We start from the raw sequence: 12635 nt of genomic DNA on the forward strand, positions 1-12635 counted from the left end.
TTCCTAGCAGTAGTTGGCTCTTCCACTGATTGCTTAATAGAAGGCCTCTCAAAGATGCCATGAGATGCAGAATCAAAACCTACTCAAAAGAGCAAAGAGAAGGGTCCTCTTGCTTCAGGCTCTGTGAAAACTGTCGAGGAGAAAGTCTTAAGTGTTGAAAGAAGTGTCTGAGCCTGTAGAATTCCTGGCTTCACTCCTGCTGCTCCCCTAAGAGCCAAACATTAGCCAAGGATGCAAAGGAGTATTTCTGAGATTTTTCTGTCACCTTTCCGCACTCCTCACACTCAGCTTCCCTTTTGTATTTCAAGGATGCAATAGTTGGTATCCACAAAAAAACAGGTAGAGTTAGCTTCTAAAACGTCCAATCACCAGTACTGTAAGTTCGGTTTCCTAGGAAACAGACTGCGAGATGGAGATTTGTGTGCAGGTGGGTTGTTGGGGAGTACTCTCAGGAAAAACACTGTAAGGGAGGGAGGGAAAAAGACGGACAGAGGAGGAAGTTGAACTGCAATGCAGGCACAACAGAGGCCTCACATCTGAAGCTGGGATGGCCCTCCATAGATATCCCAAATTGAAGCAAGGGAGCCATGCTTTTGGACCCTCATGTCGACTAGATCCTGGCTGAGCAGCAAGGAGCATAACCTTGAATGAGATAGCTTCCTTCAGCCAAGGACAATTATTGAGTAGACAAACTCAACTGAGTGCCAAGCCACAAGCAAACAACAACTCCTCCAGCCTCAGTCCGGAAGAGGGATTCTGGGCAGGATTCACCACAGTGTCCACTAAACTCCACCTTGTGTGCACTCAGATTTACATTTTACTATAATAAATTCATATCATTGGAAACACCTCTTCCAAATGCCTTAGATTAGTGAGTCAAACCTAAGATTAGTGACACAAACTATAGCCCCCACTGCTACAGCTGATCTTGATACAACTGATGCTCATTGTCTACTACCCATTCTCAATTTTCCTCAATCTCAGATAGCACCTCTGCTAGTCTAGGTGTCTCTCTTGTTGGGGGAAATCAGGATCTTCATCCCTGAGGTTTCTGAGTCCCTGGTTGCCATGCCCTTCTCAGGCCAGAGTTGTTGTATTTGATGACTTACCATCACGATTGGGCAGGGGAGTATCAAGACATACCCAGTGGATCACCTGGGTGCCAAACAATCTACTCTGGCCCATTGCATAAAAGCAGTCTACCTACTCCTGATGATCAGGACCAATTACCCCTGCTAAAAGAATAACACCTCTGCTTGCCTGCTGGTCTCTTTACTCAAGGAGCCTAAAGTGAACAAGCAGCAGTCTTAGCTTAAAGTTGACTGGGACTTTTGCTCTGACTCCTGGTGCAAGAAATTTTTGCTAGTCCCACTAGGGCCTGCAGACAGAGATTTGCAGGAGCTCTAAGCATACATTTCCCAAGTGGAGCATTGGGAGTGATGGTAAGCATAGCCCTCTCCTCCCACCCCTCCCACTGCCCCTTGACTCCTGGACCCTTTAATTCTACCTACTTCAGACACAGCCCTTCATAATGGTCATTATTTTAGGGTACATACTTCATTCAGAAGGTGCGTTCCTTTCTAAGCTGGCACCTTGGCACTGAGTCATTCCAGTATTCATTCAGGCTGGCAACCTCTGTGGGCAGTGGCGGTGGGGGATGGGGAGGATCTGCATAATAGGATCCTGGATCTCGGGGGCATATACCCACAGCACACCTTCTGGCTGGCTGTAAAGTGGGTCCCTTGGTCCTTTGTGATTTTTTTAGGATTCCATATTAGTGGATGAAACATTCTGGAAGCCATCTGATAGTGATGCCGGAAAGGCAAATCAAACCCTGTAGTATATATTTATTCCAGTCAAGAGGAATCACTGGCCTTTGTAGGGTGGGAGGAGTCTGAGGCAACCAATTCATCACCAGTTGCTTGGCTGGTCTCCATGAGGCATGGTTCTTTATCAGGAACTCAGTGTTCCTGTTGCTGGTAGCTTGGACATTCAGCAGTCAGTACCTAGACCAGCCCTGGCGCAAATGCAAAGCGCCTACTGCATTTTTTATTATTGTTAACTAATCAGCTTTTGGGGTTATTTATATTAGTTTTACTGTTTTCAGTTTATTAATGTCTCCTTGTATTTTTATTCCTTCTTATTTGCTTTAGTTTTTTAGTTCGTTTGTTATTTTGATGTGGTTGTTCTTTTTCTGACCTCCCCTGCCCATCCTTTTTTTTTAAATCAGCATATCTCTTTCAAATTGTCTTTCAATTACAGTTACCATTCAATATTATATTAGTTTCAGGTATACAGCATAGTGGTTAGACATTTATACATCTTAGTGATCACCCTTATAAGTCTAGTACCGACCTGATACCATAGGCAATTATTACAATATTATTAGTTGTTATATCTCCATGACTATTTTGTAACTGCCAATTTGTATTTCTTAATCCCTTCACCTTTTTCACCCAGCCCTTGAGCCCTGCTTCCATCTGGCAACTATCAGTTCATTCTCTGTATCTATGAGTTTGTTTCTGTTTTGTTCATTTATTTTGTTCTTCAGATTTCATATATAAGTGAAATTCATATGGTATTTGCCTTTCTCTATCTGACTTATTTCACTTAGCATAATACACATCCATGTTGTTGCAAATGGTAAGATTTCATTCTTTTTCACGATCTAGTAATATTACATTGTTTATATGTACAACATCTTCTTTATGCATTCATCTATTGATGGATACTTAGGTTGCTTCCATATCTTGGCTGTTGTAAATAATGCTGCAGTGAACATAGGGATACATATATTGTTTTCAATTAGCGTTTTGGCTTTCTTCAGATAAATGCCCAGAAGTGGGATTGCTGGGTCATATGGTGGTTCTATATTTAAAAGTTTGAGGAACCTCCATTCTGTTTTCCATAGCGGCTGCACCAATTTGCAGTCCCACTAACAGTGCACGAGGGTTCCCTTTTCTCCTCATCCTCACCAACACTTGTTTGTTGATTTACTGATGATAGCCATTTTGACAGGTGTGAAGTGATACCTCATTGTGGTTTTAATCATCTCTGATGATTAGTGATGTTGAGCATCTTTTTATATGTCTATTGGCCATCTGTATGTTCTCTTTGGAGAAATGTCTATTCAGGTCGTCTGCCCAATTTTTAAACAGATTGTCTCTTTGTTTGTTTTATGGTGTTAAGTTGTATGAGTTCTTTACCTATTTTGGATATATATTTACATTTGTATATATTTACATTTATATATATAAAATTGGTAAATATCGTCTTCCATACAGTAGGTTATCTTTTTGTTTTGTTGATGGTTTCTTTTGCTATTCAAAAACTTTAGTTGCATGTAGTCTCATTTGTTTTTTTGTTTGTTATTTGTTTGCTTGCCTTGCCCAGGGAGACATATCCAAAAAGACATTACTAAGAGCAATGTCAAAGAGTTTACTGTTTATGTTTTCTTCTAAAAGTTTTATGGTTTTGGGTCCTACATTTAAGTCTTCAATACATTTTGAGTTTATTCTTTTACATTAGTGTAAGAAAGTAGTCTAGTTTCTTTTTTTCATTTTTGTATTTATTTATCAAGTTTTCCCAACACCATTTATTGAAGAGACTTTCTTTACCCCATTGTATATTCTTGCCTTTTTTGTTATAGATTAATTGACTATGTAGGTATGGTTTTATTCTAATCAACATATCTCTGAATGGCTTATCACAGAAAGCTCATGGTCGACTATCAGCCCAAAACTGCAGTCTGCTGTCCCAAAGGCTCAGAATGACTTCCCTTCTTCCCTTCCCCTCCTGAGGTGGGTAGTCATTCCTGAATGAATGTCTTCATCTTGCCCTAATTCAGGAAGACCAAATAGTTTGTCAGCAAAGCATCAAGGTTTCTTGCTAGACAAGAAGACTATTATACTTTTGGTGATTTTTTTTGTGTCTGGAATACAAGGAGGAGTTTTTCCTATGCATCCTTGATCCTGCCCTTGGCTTAGAAGGAAAGAAATAGAGAACATAATCTGTGACCTTAGAGTCCAAGGAGTAGCTTTCTATGGACATCAACCAATGGATAGGGACAGGTACAGGTATCCTAAATACATTTCAAGTTTCTACAGTTCAGCTGGGGATGGCTTGTCTTTAACCTGCCTAAGCCTCAGTTCTCTGCTCTATAAAACATCCTTGCTGAGTCAATGTGCAGATTAAATGAAATACCTAGCAGAACACTTGAATTTAGTACTTGCTCGATAAATGCCTATTGTTATGGACATTAGAATAGTAATGGGCTCTCTACACTGCTCCCAAGCCTTCCTGGGGGCAGATAATCACCTCATTAAGCACCCGAACATGGAATATACTCAGTAAATGCTGTGGAGTCTAACTGAATAATTTCTATCGAGGAAATCTGGTATTCCTGAGAAGTGCCTAGACGTGAATTTTATAATGCAGCCCTGTGCATGGGTATAGTTAGCAGGCATCTTACTCAAGCATAACCCCATATAGCAGTATTTACTGATGCTGCTGTTAATTGGGATTGCCACCATAGTCTCATTTGACCTAGTCAGACTAGGTAGTTTTGTTTACAAGGCAAAATGTGTGCCAGATAGTTTTATTCTTCACTGCCCTAACTTGAAGCAACCAAGATGTCCTTCAGTAAGTGAATGAGCAAACCATGGTACATCCAGACAATGAAATATTATTCAGTGCTAAGAAGAAATGAGCTATTAAGCTACTGAAAGATGTGGAAGGAACTTAAATGCATATTACTTAGCAAAAGAAGTCAAACTGAAAAAGTTACATATTGTATGATTCCAATTATATGACATTCTGGAAAAAGCAAAACTATGGAGTCAGTAAAAAGATCAGTGTTTGCCAGGGGTCAGGGGTAAGGGAAGAATGAATAGGTAGAGCACAAAGGAGTTTTAGGGCAGTGAAACTACTCTGTATGACACTGCAATGGTAGATACATGTCATTATACATTTGTCCAATTCATTGAACATACAACACCAGAGAGTGAACCCTAATGTAAACTATGGAATTTGATGATAATGATGTGTTAATGTAGTTCATCACTGTTACCTACGTACCACTGTGGAGAGGGAATGTCAACAGCGGGGGAAGCTGTGGAGGCAGGGCATATATGAGAAATTTTTGTACTTCCTGCTCAATTTTTCTGTGAACCTAAAATTGCTTCTAAAAAATAAAGTCTATTAAAAAAAGTCAGTCAGCCAGATGAACAGGTGATGGAATTATGTGATGGGCATCCTGTGTGATCCCTGTGATAGGCAGAGCATCCAGGGACTTAGCAGAGAAAATGAAAGCCTTTGTGATGAGCCTATCTTCCCAATCTTTTCTTGCACAGGATCAATTCAGGAAAAAATTAAAATGGCTACAGCCACACCTTTTAAAAAATCATTCAAAATGAAAACAGCTCCTTTTGACTTTGATAAAGAAGAAGCATATTCTTAAAACGAAGACTACTTATTTTATTAAAAAGAAAATGTCAATAAAAAATTGGCACTGACTTTACTTTTTAAGTTTTATTATCTGATCATGTTTAGAAAGTAGCAGTATGGCAGTAGATATCTAATTTTTCATCCTGAAATCAGAGAATTGGCTCTTGAAGCTTGGCGGATCACAGTTAGCTCATTTGGCCTGTCATCGTGCTAGCTGCGGTTGTATTTTCACACAACTTGGGCAAGCCAAATCCCAAGGTCAGTAGAAAGCTATTGAAGGGTTGTGAGGAGCTACTGGGAAGCAATGTGGTTAAACTAGTATTTTATGAAGATTAATATGTTGGCTGTGACAAGAATAGATTCAACTAGGGGCGATATGGAAGGACAGAAACCTATTGCATGATGCTGTTGCAATAGATGTGAAGTGATAAGGACCCAAAGAGCCAGAGGACTATAAAAAAGGAGTTTGTAAGGTAAGGATAATCGAAAAGTCAAGATAGTTGAGGAGAGTAGCAGAAGTTAAGGCACTGGTGGCCTTCTCTCTTAGGAGGGGTGATGTAAGGCCTAAAATGAAGGCTCAATATCATGTGCTGCCTTGATGACTGGTATAACTGAGAGAGCCTCAAATGCCTGACGGCAAGTTTCCCTCCCTACTGGGCTGCTGAAGATCAGGTCTTACAGGCAGATCACTTCTTATCAAAGGGACCAGGCACAGCTCCTTCTTATCTCTGAGAAGTGGATTCTAGTTCCCTGCCAGCCCACAGGGAACAAGCCAATCACATCTTTCCATGGAAACCAGGGATCACCCCACCCTCTCGATACTACCAAGCCTGCCTCCCACAGCTCTTGGTTGTTCACTCTGTTCTCAAGTGCAACCCCCATGTGGCCCTATGTGGCATACAATGTCTTCTTTCCCTGGGTTGTGAGTATATGTGACCATACGTGTGTGTTTATGTCCAGTGTTGGCCATCCTCTGTCCTACCAACCCTGCAACCTTAGGGCAGGAATCCCTCCCTCATCAAAGGGGTAATTAAGAGGTGGCTAACACAGGAGGCAGCACAGTTAGGGTGAGGCAGAGTCTAGTTCCACACATGGAGACAAAGAATTTCAAACCTAAATAAAACTGTAAATAAGGAAACAGACTTAGAGGTCAGGGTTTTTGACTTTTCATGCATTTTTCATATCTCACCAGGAGAATTCGAAAACTAAGGGTAGGGGAGATATATAAAGGTAAATATCATTGCATAATTGTGTGAAAAATTATAGACATTCTGGATGATGTTATCTTCCTCCAGAATGGGATTACTTTTGCTTTCGGAAAGCAGTTAGAATAGAGCTGTTCACCTCAATCCAGACTTGGATTGATCTGATCTGAAGTTGTGTTTCAATCTTACTGATGAAAAAGCTATTTCTGGTTCTTCATTACTCCTAGGTACAACCTTTTAGGAGTTGCAACTGGGAGCCTGAGGTGTTTACTCAGGCCCCTTCTCCTTGACAAGCCCACAGCTCCAATTTTTATTTCCTCAGCCCTGTTGGACACTCTGCTCAGCTTCTCTGTCACTTAGCCATCACTTTCTGATTGTATCTTCAGCCTCTCAGCCCCATCCCTCCTATGTATCATCAAATGCCTGCGGGGGAGACATGATCCCAACCCGAGTCTCACTTCAGTGTATTTACTTTCTCTGCAAGACCCAGTCCCTAATTTCTGCCTGCTTTGGTAACTCCAGTGACTTCAAAGAGATGGATCTTTTTTAAAATCCAGAGGTTCTAGTGGTGTTCAACAGAGAGTTGGCCTAACACAAGTTGGCTGTTGTAGCCAGAGTGGAAATGCAGTTAATAAAGCACTTACTGAACATCTACTATCTACTCAGCATTGTGGAGTTTCAGTGCATAAAAGAGAAATAAAAGACTGTTTCCTGTTCTTCATTCATGTGCAGAGACAAGACAATACATAGAATAGTTACAGCACACTACAAAAAAAGAGTACGTAATTAGGAGAGAACGGATAAACTACAGTGAGCTGCAGTGATCAAAGGAAGTCTCCTTTGTTCCTCAACTTCTATGCCAGAGCAAAAATAAAGTCTCCTCGTCAGTTCATGAATGCATGTGTACAGGCGAATGTGTTTCTGTTCATAGATACAGGCTTTTAGAAAGACTGAGTCTGGATTGGGGAGTATCGGGCCAGAGCAGCCCGGTGGAGAGCACACGTGTCGTCTTGACCTTGCTTTGGCCAATCCTATGCATCAGAGTCAGAGGTGCCCCGCAAGGAAGTTCTGTACACAGAAAGATGCTGCAGCATTAAGCAGCTACCTTCCTTGTCTCGTTTCGATTGTCTCCCATTTCCCTGTCTGTTCCTTTCCTACCTTTGAATCAAAACTAGACTGAGATACTTCTACTGAAATGGGTAGAAAAATTTGTCTCCAAATGACGCATCCAGGCAAAAACATTGTAATTCTGCATCACGTCACTCAGTATTCACCCTTTAGGCAGGAATTATTTTTCCAATTTGGCAAGGTTAGGAAGCAAACATTGGAGTTCAGAGAAGTGAAGTCACAAAGGTGGTAAGAGGCGTTTTTACTCCAAAATGGTTGCCCTTTCTACCACACCCAGATTATGCCGTTTGTCAAAATCTTCTCAAAATGTGCTTCTCTGGCTCTCTTTCATCTCTTCTTATCCTCTCTGATTCCCCTAGTGATCCCCTTTCTGGAAGGTCGAATACCCAGATGTACTGGGAGATGATTTTTAATAAGCTTTTCCAGTCTCTGTATTAACTCAGTTAGCTTACCTGTTTCCCTGAGGCAAAAGTACCTTTTATTTTGGTTGATGTCATAACATCAGTGGAACACAAAGATTATAAATAGCTTAGTCATTAACAACCTGTCGGCCTGTCCATTGGGAAAGCAAAAACAAAAACAGAATCTCCTAAACCATCACTTAACTTTGCAGCATATTCCCCTAGGCCTGAGAGATGGCTGAGGTGTGTGCTTTGTCCCTAACAAGGTGACCAACAGGAAACATCATGGGCGGGTTGGGAAAATGAACCAAAACTTATAGCAGAATTTTCTGGATGGCTACATAGACTCTGCCATTTATTTTCTGTCTCATTTAAACTCATTTTCCGTCCAAGTGTAGCATTTTCAGCTCATCCCACTGACCTCTCTACTCTCAGATAAACCTATTGCTGATCTCTGGGTCAGTGACTATCTTTGTGGTAATGGCTGAGAGGGACAAAGGGTTCACAGCAGGCAGGCTCAGCATTTCTGCTATTTGAGAAAGAGACCTAGATAAGCTGCTTCTCTGGCTCTCTGCAAAGCAGCAGGTAGTGACTTAAACCAGAGTGATTTCTGAAGAAGGTCAGAAGAAAATGTCAGATGGGGTTACAGCTCGGGAGAAGGAGTGGGAAGTGGGGAGGGGTGAGGAGGGACAGAAACAAGGATGTGCAGAGTACGAGCGAGTTTTTGTTCTTTAGGGATGATGGGCAGTTTCTTTGAAACCAAGTCACTGTTTTCACTCTCTCTAGTAATGACTGTTTCCTTTGATGATAATACCAAGTGAGACCAATGTCATGGAGCCAAACGGCAGAACGAAAGTGGGAACTACCCACTGTCTTGGCTACTGTTGAAGAGGCAAGATAGCACAGTCCAGCCATACACAGCACAGAAAAAGTAATCCCCTGTTAAGGGTTGAATTGTGTCCCCCAAATTTGAAGTCCTAATCCCCAGTATCTCAGAATATAACTTTATTTGATGATGAGGTTTTTACAGAGGTGGTCAAGTTAAAATGAGGTCATTAGAGTGGATTCTAATTCCATCTGACTGCTGTCCTTATTTAAAAAACATTTTGGAGACAGACATACAGGGAGAATGCTATGTGAGGATGAAGACCAAGATTGGGGTAATGCTTCTACAAGCCAAGGCACACCAAAGATTGCCAGCAAGGTACCAGAAACTAGGAGAGGGTATGAAACAGATTCTTCTTCATAGCTCTTAGAAGGAGCCAATCCTGCCAATACCTTGATCTTGGACTTCTAGCCTCCAGGACTAGGTGACAATAAGTATCTGTTGTTTAAGCTACCCAGTTTGCTGTACTTGTTACAGCAGCTCTAGCAAAATATTACATTCCCTCTGGTGACCAACTCTAATTCTCAGATATACTTCTCTAGGTGATTGTGGTCATTTCCTTTTAGTAAAGAAACCAAGAAATTAAAAGAATGTGAAAGGGAAAAACGATCAAATTATGGGCAATGTAGTCAGTCTTTTATAAACAAAAGCCCAGGAAAGATTTTAGTTGAGAAAATGAAGACAACACGTCCAGGGCCTCGCCTTATTTTCTTCATCACAACTATTCCTTGCCAGTTAAATATCAATTTGGGGTGTGAGGGATGTTGGTTTGATAAATGGTTGGTTGAAAGTTTTCGAGATGCTAGAACAGTAAGAGAAAGGCTATTATAAAATTACAAGAGGAAGGAGTAAAGAAACACAGTAAAAGATGAGCTGATAAAGAGGCAATTTGCAGGTGAAGTGGGATGAACTGTAATAACAGGAAGTAACCTTCAAAGAAACAATGAGATGTTTGGATCTATGTTTTTTAATATGTTGTATAATATAGATATGTATTTATACCCTGCCTCCTCATTCTAGAAATCAGGTGCATTTTTAAATGTAATTGAGAACACAAAATGAAGGTTTGGGTAAGAGCATTAGTGAAAAATGGACCAAGCGAGGAGGCAAGAACTGGAAAAGATGCTGTTTAATTTATTCATAGATCCTTCTCCTACACTTATGCCGTCATACAGAAGTGAACCACCTTCTCCCTGCCACTGTCCTCATTTCCAGATGGTATCATGAAACAGATCAGTGTGTCGTGTGCTTCCATAAATGCGAGGAACTTCCTGCTGCTCTCGTATATGTCTCCAGTGGTTACTCTTTGTGTGACTAAGAAGTAGATGCTTTCATTTAAGCTAGTATATTCCCAGGCAAGACAATTGGGAGCTAAATTTGCAATGGCTGGTGCTGCAGCATGTGACTTCCTCCTAGAGTATCCTACATAGAGCCTCACACACCTGATATACAGATGATGTCAAATAGTGGAGAGTTCTTTATCATATTGGTATTTGGGAAGGAGGCTAACAGACACCAAAGAGGTTGACAATGTCAGAACATGTCTTTTATAGCAGTACAGGCTTCATGGGACAATTTGATTTTGAATATATCCAAATCTCTGTAGTAAAACATTATAATGTAGTAGAATGCTCCTATGGTAAGAACACAATGTGATACATCTTGTATAGTATGTACCAATATAGTATATACCAATATGCTACATAGATGCTGGCATCATAAATTATTCAAAGAAACTCATAGAAGGTGACATTTGAACACAACTACAGATACACGTACACATGCATAATATCCCTCAATCTTTGACTCTCATTCAATGTCTGAAAGCTTGGTCTCACTACAGTCAGTCATATCAAAGAGGGAAGAATTTGTTAAAGGGCAAATGTTCAACTCCAAATAAAAAAATAAATGATATACTCTCACAGCAGAATTCATCCACTGGCTCCCAAAGTCCGTGGAACTCTCTTTCACTGTGGTACTTAACGTAGTATCTGTTCTCCTTACCTTATCTCCTGTCTAATCGCAACTTGATTCTGGCATTGAGAAGCCTCAAGTGAAGCAGAGGATTCAAGGACCTGCATGGTTGTCCCAGAGATGTGCTCGGGGCTCTCTAGTTGTTCTCTGGCAAGGAATTTATTCCAGTCATTTGCTGCTAAGAAGATGAGTAGTAAAGTTCCATAGAGCCAGGACCAGTGGAGCTAGGAGAGCTTCTATGTCTCTCTTGTTTCAAGGAAGTAATATAGTACCATGTCGGCTCATCATCGTTCTTTCATTAATTGAAGCCTTTTTTCACTTAAAAAGTTTTTAAGCACTTGAGATGGGCCGGGCAATATGAGTATGACTTCAAAAATCTTCCTAGTCATCATCATTAAGATCTTTAAAACATATATATTCATTGTACATTGTGATAGGTACTGAAAAGAAAAACCTGGCACATGTTCTCAAGGATCATAAAAAAAGATATTTATCTATTGTTTATACTGAAATCTCAATAAATTTACCATTCTGACTTACATATAAATTATATTAATATAATATTATAATACAGTATACTATTATAATACGAAGCAATGGTTCTCACACTTGGCCTGCAAGGAAATCACCTAGGGAGTCTTTTAAAAACTCTGATGACCCCAGCCCCACTTCAACCAATTGAATCAGAATTTCTGGGAATGGGATCACAGCATTAAGATATATATTTTGAAGACTCCAGGTACAGCCAGGATTGAGAACTATTACATTAGAATTTCTGCCTTAGACACTTAGAGTACAAAACAATATCTGGCATATAGTAGATCACCTATAATATCTCTTACTCTAATCTTTTCTTCACCTTTATTTCTTACCAAGTTTCCAGCACAGTTCCTAGCACAGAAGAGGGCCACAGTAATTGTCCACTCCTTTCCACTCTTCCTCCTTGTTGGAAACTACCTGGAGAAAACTAAAGCATATTAATATTTAGAGTTTGAAATGTACTTGTCAAAATGTCCATATTGAGGGATCTTTAAACTCAAGTAAATGACTTTACTCTTATTCATGTGGATATATCAAAGTCTGTTATACGTCATTGCATGAGATAATATCCTAACAATAGGATTTCATCCCCCTCAACAGCAAACATTGAGAGGCTGGTTGAGAAAATTTTTGAATATGCTGACAAAATGTGACACAAATAAAATAGTGGCAATATTTTGAGTTCAGAACGAAAACCTAGGAATAAAGAATTTGAATAAGCTAAAAATAAAACAATTTTCTTTTATATCTAAATATTGGAATGCGGCTCACTTAAAAAGTCAGAAATCTCCATGGTTATGTGTAGCCACTGGTTATTTGTTTGTTTTCTGATTGGCTCATTTATTTGGCCTTCTTAACAACCAATTTCTGCTTAATCACTGGGAATTTTAAAAATGCTTTTGATTTTATTCTATTGATAAGACTGTAGAAAATGTCCTATTAAATGTCCTTTGTCAAGAATCCAGAGTTTCCAAAAGGGCTGGGAGGGGAAAGAATCTTTCGAGGCTATTGCCCATGAGGGGAAATGATTTCATTCATTCATTTAATAACGAAGTG

This window comes from Pteropus medius, unplaced genomic scaffold, assembly GCF_902729225.1.
Source record: "Pteropus medius unplaced genomic scaffold, Ma_sr-lr_union100, whole genome shotgun sequence".
Taxonomy (NCBI): domain Eukaryota; kingdom Metazoa; phylum Chordata; class Mammalia; order Chiroptera; family Pteropodidae; genus Pteropus; species Pteropus medius.